The following is an 8,533-nucleotide window of genomic DNA, read 5'->3' as shown; positions in this document are numbered from 1 at the left end:
CGTACCTACCCCCACTGTGGGAAACCCTTCGGGCAGGTTTTGATGCTGGTTTGCCCAAGTGTGGCCCTGATGCCGTGGACCCCGAGGTGGGTCAAGGAGGTCAGTGCATAACTGAGGTGACCGCCCAATGTCCATTGGGCCCCCCCTCACCACCAGAATACAAATCCTGCCCCAATCCCCCCCCAACCCCAACAAGTAAGGACGTCCTTCCCACACCATGGGAAGTACTGGCCATTCCCTCACCCCCCCCCCCCCCCGACAGCATGCATGCAGGAAGATGACCCTCCCCCACTGACACTCCCCAGCCCCCCCCTTCATCAGATCCCCCATCATTCAGCCAGGCCTGAAAGCCTCAGAGAAGTCCAAGCAGCACTGTGAAAGATCACTGAATTTTCACTTACCCTTCCCTAACATCTGCTGCCTCAGACAAAAGTGTTTAAAGCAGCAGCTGTTACAGTGTCAGAGGCTTCCTCGAAAGCCAAATACACTCGAAACTGCTGCCGGGATCTTCCGCAGGGAGATGGCATTGACTAAAGCTGCAATGCCCACCCATGGGGGAGGGGGGGGGGGGCTGTCACCAAGCTGGTGGGCCGCTTCCTGGGATGCGGTTACAGGGCATCCGGCCTCTCCTGGACCCCAACCGGAAGTCTGGTCAAGGCTCCCTCGGAGAATGTTGGAGAAGGTTTCCTGACTGCGACCTCGCCTGCAATGGACTGGGGGAGAGGATTATATGGAGCTCTCCGCGATTGCAGTGATTACGTTTCCCTGGGGTGAGCGGCGAATCAGCGGGAGGCCGGCAAGAGCGCGACGTGATTCACGTGGTGAAAAGAACTTTTGATTAAGAGGCTCAAATTTCCATGAGAAATCCTGTCGACACCATCCATAGAGTTTTACAGCACAGGAAGAGGCTCTTTAGCCCTTTGTGTCTGTGCTAGCCATTAAGCACTTATCTATTCCAATCCCATTTTCCCGCACTTGGTCCGTTGCCTTGTGTGCTGCGGCGTTTCAAGTACCTGTCTAAATGTTTCTTATATGTTGTGAGGGTTACATAGAACATAGAACAGTACAGCACAGAACAGGCCCTTCGGCCCTCAATGTTGTGCCGAGCCATGATCACCCTACTCAAACCCACGTATCCACCCTATACCCGTAACCCAACAACCCCCCCTTAACCTTACTTTTTAGGACACTACGGGCAATTTAGCATGGCCAATCCACCTAACCCGCACATCTTTGGACTGTGGGAGGAAACCGGAGCACCCGGAGAAAACCCACGCACACACGGGGAGGACGTGCAGACTCCGCACAGACAGTGACCCAGCCGGGAATCGAACCTGGGACCCTGGAGCTGTGAAGCATTTATGCTAACCACCATGCTACCGTGTTCCCGCCTCTATCTCTCTTTCTGGCGAGTTCTGGATTCCCGTCACCTTCTGGGTGAAAAGGTTTGTCCTCAAATCGCCTCTAAATCTCCTGCCCCTTACCTTAAATCTATCCGCCCTGGTTATCGACCCCTCTACTGAGGGGAAATGTTTCTTCCTGTCCACCTTATCTATGTCCTTCCTAATTATCATATCACCCATCCGATCCCAGGTTGTAATGGATTATCCCCCATCGGATCCCAGTTTGGAGCAGGATATAGGGGTGATACGGTGGCACAGCGGTTAGCACTGCCGCCTCACAACTCCAGGGATGCTGGTTCGATTCCCACCTTGGGCGACTGTCTGTGCAGAGTCTGCACTTTCTCCCGTGTCTGAGTGGGTTTCCTCCGGGTGCTCCGGTTCACTCCCGCAGTCCAAAGATGTGCAGTGTTAGGTGGATTGGCCATGATAAATTGCCCTTAGTGTCTGGGGATGTGCAGTTTAGGCGGGGCTACGGGGATGGGGCGGGCAAATGGATCTGGGTAGGGTGCTCTTTCAGAGGGTCGGTGCAGATTCAATGGGACAAATTGTCTCCTTTCGCACTGTAGGGATTCTATGATTCTGTGAGCCCCCATCAGATCCCGGTTTGGGGTGGAATATCTCCCCTTGCAAACAATCGAAGGTCTTCAAGGTCGCAAGGAAAGAAAGTTGGCGAAGAAAGAGGAAATGAAAACCATGTAAAAATGATGCCACCCTTTTTTTCAGCTGCCATTGCAGACAAAACACTTCAATTTATGAAATGTCTGAGCTCTTGATTTGTCGGGTTAAAGTACACAGGTGCAAACTTTACAATATGGATAGAAAAGCAATTATAAGACATTGAGGCAACATCTGAATAGCCAATTGTAATATAGACAAAAGGTGGCTTACCACATTTGAATAGCTGTGAGGATTGAGATAACTTTTTTCAATCAAATTGCTTATTAGAAGACTCGGCAAATGAGCTTATCTCTCATAGTCTAGGCTGAAAAAAATAATTATCGAGGCTCGCTCCAGCAGACCAGAACAATGTGAGTCCTTCACTCTGTAGGACAATTGATAACCTGCTCAATTGTGTGCAGACATCTTTCCTAACAAACGATACCATCACACTCAGAGGCTGATATGATTATCTATGGTTTTGCAATTCCATTTAAGGTTGAAAATGATAGTCAGAGAGGCCCCAATCATTGAAAGGATTGGTTCTTCTCCATTGAGAATAAGCAAGTCAGTCCTTCAGTGAGCTTCCTGAGTGACATTCTCTTTGGAAAGTCGAGTCCCTTGAGAAGATGATCAGCCTTCACACCGACTGTCGCCCTCAGAAGATGTCTCTCATTCAGCGGCAGATTAACTCTTCCGTTTCTTCAGGGTTAGCCCATTGACTCTCGTTTGTCCAACTTTCCCAGAAAGTTCCCAAATCTAATAATCTTTTGCGTTTACTTCATAATTCATTGAGTTTCCATGTTCAGTTCAGGCTTCAAAGACCTAATTATCAGTCGGCATTTAACGCTGTGCCCCTGATATTTACAGAGCAGTTGGGGGATCGGGCGAGGGAAGGTGTTTTGTGGGGAGGGAAACTCGGAATTCCTGGGATTGCGTGCATCCCTGCCGAACATAACTGGCGGGGCCTCGCGATGGTTTAGTCCACTTGGCTTCCTGACTGGTAGACGACCTGACTGAAGGGACTGCCGGTAGCAGAAGGCCGGGGCATGGGGTTGGCCAACTGGGAGTGGGGTGCTACTTGGCATGTCCACGGGAGGAGAAGCTTGATGGATCGAGGCGAGCCCTCTTACACTTTCGGGCTCACAAGTAGCACTGGGAAACCGATAGTGGCTTGACCCAATTGTCTCAACCTTCCTTTAGCTGCTGAGTTTAGATACTTTTAAAAAAACATTTTCGCCATTAAATTTAAAATAGGATCATGACCCAGGCGCAGATTTAACCAATACGATGAGCTGCCCCATCTCTTGAGAGCAGAACACAGGAAAACCCATCGCAACTACATTGCGGGTAAATTATGTCATTTTGAATTTTCAACACTTCGCCCCTCCCACTGTGAGGGAACTCTCCACCCCCCCCCCCCCCCCGCCCCCCTCCACCCCCCCCCCCCCCCCCCCCAACCACCACCACCCACATATTTTATTTCTTGTGTTTTCTCCTATTTCTCACCAGGCAAGTTGAGCTGTAAAGCAGTTCCACATGAGAAACGCCATAAATAACTTAACAAATAAGACAGTGTTAATGCAATTGATGTACCTTCAATTCATAGTGAGGCAGAGCGAGCGAGTGAACAGTAGGCTTTATTAGTCATGAACTTGCCTCGCCAGAGTCAGTAGTACAGATGAATGCCGCCCACAAGAGGCTGGCCGGTGTGGGCGGAGCCAGAGACGGAGCCATACCGGGGTTACAGTACAGTACCTGGAAGCAGTTCATATCACCACTTCCAGGTCACAGGTTACAGGTTATGGTATCATGCATGCATTATGGTGAATACATTCACCACAGCAATAAAGCCCAGGATTCTAGCCCTACGCTCCAAATTCCCCCCTCACCTCAGTCGGTGCCCTCCTCGCATAATTAAACCCCCCCCCCCCCCCCCCCCCCCCCCCCGAATCATTCTCCTGGAGGGCGAACACCATCAGGTACAGAAATTGCAGGGACGTGGGGATGGGGGAAGGGGAGGAATCACAGCCGGGCACCATTACTGCCGAGCTCTATACTCCAGGGCGGGATTCTCCATTGCTGCTGCAGATGTCATAATCGGCGAATATCGTAATCGTAATTGCCAGAATCGGGGCCAGCGACGGTTTGCGTGTCTTTGCCCCCTCCAATCCGGCACCATTGTGACTCGCGCCGCGCACAGTCGCAAGGCCATTGGCGCCTCATCGGCCGGCCCACTCACGATGCTCCGCCCCCCGATGGGCCGATTTCCCAATGGCGCGGGACACGTGTACTCACAGAGATCGTGGGCCCGGCGTAGTGGTTGCAGACTGTGTCCAGCGCCGCCGCCACTCCGACCGGGATCTGTGCCGCTGGCCGGGGGGGGGATGGGGGGGGGGGGAGTGGGGCTTCAGCGAGGGCTGGGGGGACTGGTGGGGGCTGACCAGGTAGTGGGGGTCTGTGGGGTCGTAGTTTGCAGGGTCGGGTCAGCACAAGGACAGCACCATGTGTTACGGCGCGACCACTGCAGGTCATCAGCCGTGTGCATGTTTTGCCCCAGAACCGGCTATTCTCCAGCGGGAGCTTTGGTCAGCGCTGGTGCTAGCTCCTCACAGGCACCGGCATCAATGAGAGTTTCACGCAGATTTTTTACACGTAGATCTCCTGTAGATTCTCCGTTCGAGCCGGCACTTAGCCGCAGTGATGCACTATCAATTGTACTTAGACTCGGATTGGTACAACAGAGGCTTTATTACAGTTAGATTCGTGGCCTCCTACAGCAGCTGGCAGAATGGCTAATCAGGCATATTTATACAGCTCCTTGTGGGCGGAGCTAGCCGGCAGGGGCTACCGGCGAACCTGTAGTATACGTACTACCGTACATCCCCTAATACAGGTGCACACAGTTAACACAGTGGATCACCACACGCAGAAAAGGACAATCCCGCCCCAGGTTTATTCCTTGAATTTTACTTCCGCTTTGCGCTGTGGTGGGATTTGAACGCATGTGCCCTGTGGGCATTAACCTGGACCTCTGGATTACTAGTCCAGTGACATTACCACCACCATCATTGAACCCGTATCATCTTATTCCTCCAGGTAATAAATTGCTCTAGAAGCTTCCAACAATTTCAATTTCAATTTAAAATAAAAAGCAAATTACTGCGGATCCTGGAATCTTAAACAGGAACAGAAAACGGTGTGACATCTCGGCAGGTCTGACAGCATCTGTTCGGAGAGGGCAGAGCTAACGTTTCGAGCTTTGATCACTTTTCGTCAGAGCTTAATTTGTTTCTTGCTTTTCCTTTCTATCTCTTTTATTTCAAAACTTTCATTCCTTCTTTTTATTTCTCTTTCCGTACCTCGTCCAACCTAATTCTTTTTTTTTCCAATTAAGGTGCAATTTAGCGTGGCCAATCCACCTACCCTGCACATCTTTTGGGTTGTGGGGGTGGATGTGTTGGGTACTCTGGATCCGTGGAGACTGCGTTTACCTCAGCAATAACACATACAGGCTACCAACACTTGAAATAGTACAACACTATTTTAATAAGCTAGGAACTGTTGAACATACTTTTAGTGTGGGTTAACACGATGTTAGATTATTCTAAAGACCAGTCTATGCACTCAGCACATGGTGAAGATCTGTGCTGTAAGCTGTAAGCTCTGTCCTTCTGAGAGGCTGCATCCCGAATGAGCGGGAAAACTGATGCCCTCTGTCTTTATAGTGAGTGTGCTCTAACTGGTGATTGGCTGCGGTGTTGTGTGTGTTGATTGGTCTTGCTGTGTGTCAATCAGTGGGTGTGTCTGCACCATGATATACTGGTGTATATTATGACAGGGGTGAGACCCACGCAGACACAGGGATAATGTGCAAACTCCACGCGGACAGTGACCCGGGGCCGGGATCGAAGCCAGGTCCTGGGCGCCGTGAGGCAGCAGTGCTAACCACTGCCCCACCAAGTCGCCCCTCGTCCAACCTAATTCATTCCATTTGCTTCTCTTTTGTACCGTGATTCCTTCTCCATCCTTAAATCTCATTGGCAAAGAGGGATGGTTTGTCAGCTTCACCGACCAGCAAGCTTTTGTGTGGTCCTTGTGGAAGTGTCTGCAGGTAGCGAGCCCTGATCTAACACAGGCCATCAGTTTGAGTTTGGCTCTCGAGAGGGAAAGGCAGAAAGCTGAAGTGCAGGAGAGTTTTAGAGATTCTCCAGCTGAAAAGTGACAAGTTCCGAGAACTTGCACAGCCTGGAACACCCTAAGAATCTGTTCCTTGCTCGAGTCCCTGAATGACCATTAATTACATATCTGTACTTCAAAGAAACCGACTGATTGTTCATTAAACAACATCAAACATTTTCAATATGGCGCGTCATGGCTTTTGGACTCAACATTGAGTTCAACAACTTTAGGCTGTGAACTTTCACCTCTGTCTTGACTCCCCCCCCCCTTCCCTTTTTGTTTCCTGGCTTGTCCCAACACACCCCACCCCTCCTCCACATGGCCACTGTTCCTTGTTGTTCAGTTTTACTCCCACTGAGCACCGCCCTCTGTTCTCCTGGTAACACATTCTGCTATCCTACCTTTGCCACTATTAACACTCTTCATTTCTTAATGGCTCCATTTACAGCCCTTCTGTTTCACGTGCGTGACATCTTCGTCAACCTCTGCTTAACTCTGACCTATCGGGGCAGCATGGTGGCACAGTGGTTAGCATTGCTGCCTATGGCGCTGAGGACCTGGGTTTGAATCCCGGCCCTGGGTCACTGTCCATGTGGAGTTTGCACACTCTCCCCCGTGTTTGCGTGGGTTTCGCCCCCACAACCCAAAGATGTGCAGGATAGGTGGATTGGCCACGCTAAATTGCCCCTTAATTAAAAGATTTTTTTAAAACTCTGACCTATCGCTGACTTTCCATTCTGTACCCCCCCCCCCCCCCCCCCCCCCCCCCTCCCAAACAAGTGTAAAATTAATTACATTTCTGCCCCTGTTCAGTTCTGCAAAAGAGTCATATGGACTCGAAATGTTAACTCTGGGCTGGATTCTCCAATGGCGGGTGTGGTGATCTGTATCACTGTAAATACACAAGGGGTTAATGTAAATACACTACAACTAAGTAAACACTAGAGGGAGCCCAGAGATCTCAAACATGCAGACATACAGCTAATGAACACATAGAATAGGACACGACCAATGGGCGGTCAGGACACCCAGAGGTGCCACTGCCACAAGGAGGCATTACACAACCCATATATAAGGACAGGGCACACATGCTCTGTCTCTTTCTACAGGCGACACTTAGAGATTAGGACAGGGGCAGATCTGAAGCATCACACCCACCACGTGGCTCAGAGCAGACCGGTTAGTTAGACTGAGTTACTATAGCAAGATTAGCAGGAGAGTCGAACTCATAGAGAACTGTCCTCATGGTTCAATAAATCACATTGAACTTACTTCAAAGTCTGGAGTATCTTTTGGTCAAAGCTGCATCGAGTTGCAGCCTGTGTTGTCCCTGAGTGCATAACGCAACAACGGGATCCTCCGTTTCGCCAGCAACGCACTCACGCCCGCGGATTTCACGACAGCGTGAGGGGGGGGGGGTGCCCACAACGGGAAACCCCATTGGCCGGCTCTCGGGAACGGAGGATCCCACTGCCGGAGGGGGTGCACCGCACCAGAAAACGGGTGCAGGGGGTAGGGAGAGTCCCACCCTCTGTGTCTTCCTCCACAGATGCTACCAGACGTGCTGTGTTTGTGTAATATCTGCTTTTACCGCAAATGTTTGCAATGCTTGTTACCAACTCATACTTCCAGCATGTCATGGTGCATTTTTGAACTGGAGGTGGGGGTGTGTAACATTTAAGAAATGCAGTGTTATCAAGAAATGGCTGGGCACTCCAAATAGCAGAGGCTTTGGGCCCCGACCGTACCCTGACTGTATTATTGAAGGACTGTGCTCCAGAACGAGCTGAGCTCCTGGCCAAGCTTGTTCCAGTACAGCTACGACTCAGGCATCTCCCCAGCAATGTGGAAAACTGCCCAGGTAATAGAAAGGATAGATCCGATTGAATCAATGACCACCCTGTCAGTCCACTCTCTAATCACCAGCAAAGTGATGGACGGTGTCATCAACTCAACTTGTTTCTTTTATTCATTCTTGGAATGTGGGCGCCGCTGGCTGAGCCAGCATTGGTTCCCCATCCCTAATTGCCCTTGATCTGAGTGGCTTGCTGGGCCATTTCTGAGGCGGTGGGGTGGGATGGATGCGCAGTTCAGAATCAACCGCATCGCTGCGTGCGGCTGGCGTCACATGTAGGCCAGACCAGACCAGGTAAGGATGGCAGACTTCCTGAAGGGCATTAATGAACCAGATGGGCTTTTACGCCGATGGTTTCACGGTCACCTTTTCATTTTCATTCCATATTTTTATTGAGTTCAAATTCCACCATCTGCCATGATGGGATTCAAACCTA

This window comes from Scyliorhinus canicula, chromosome 23 (assembly GCF_902713615.1).
Source record: "Scyliorhinus canicula chromosome 23, sScyCan1.1, whole genome shotgun sequence".
NCBI lineage: Eukaryota > Metazoa > Chordata > Chondrichthyes > Carcharhiniformes > Scyliorhinidae > Scyliorhinus > Scyliorhinus canicula.
Note: the sequence above shows the minus strand (reverse complement) of the source record.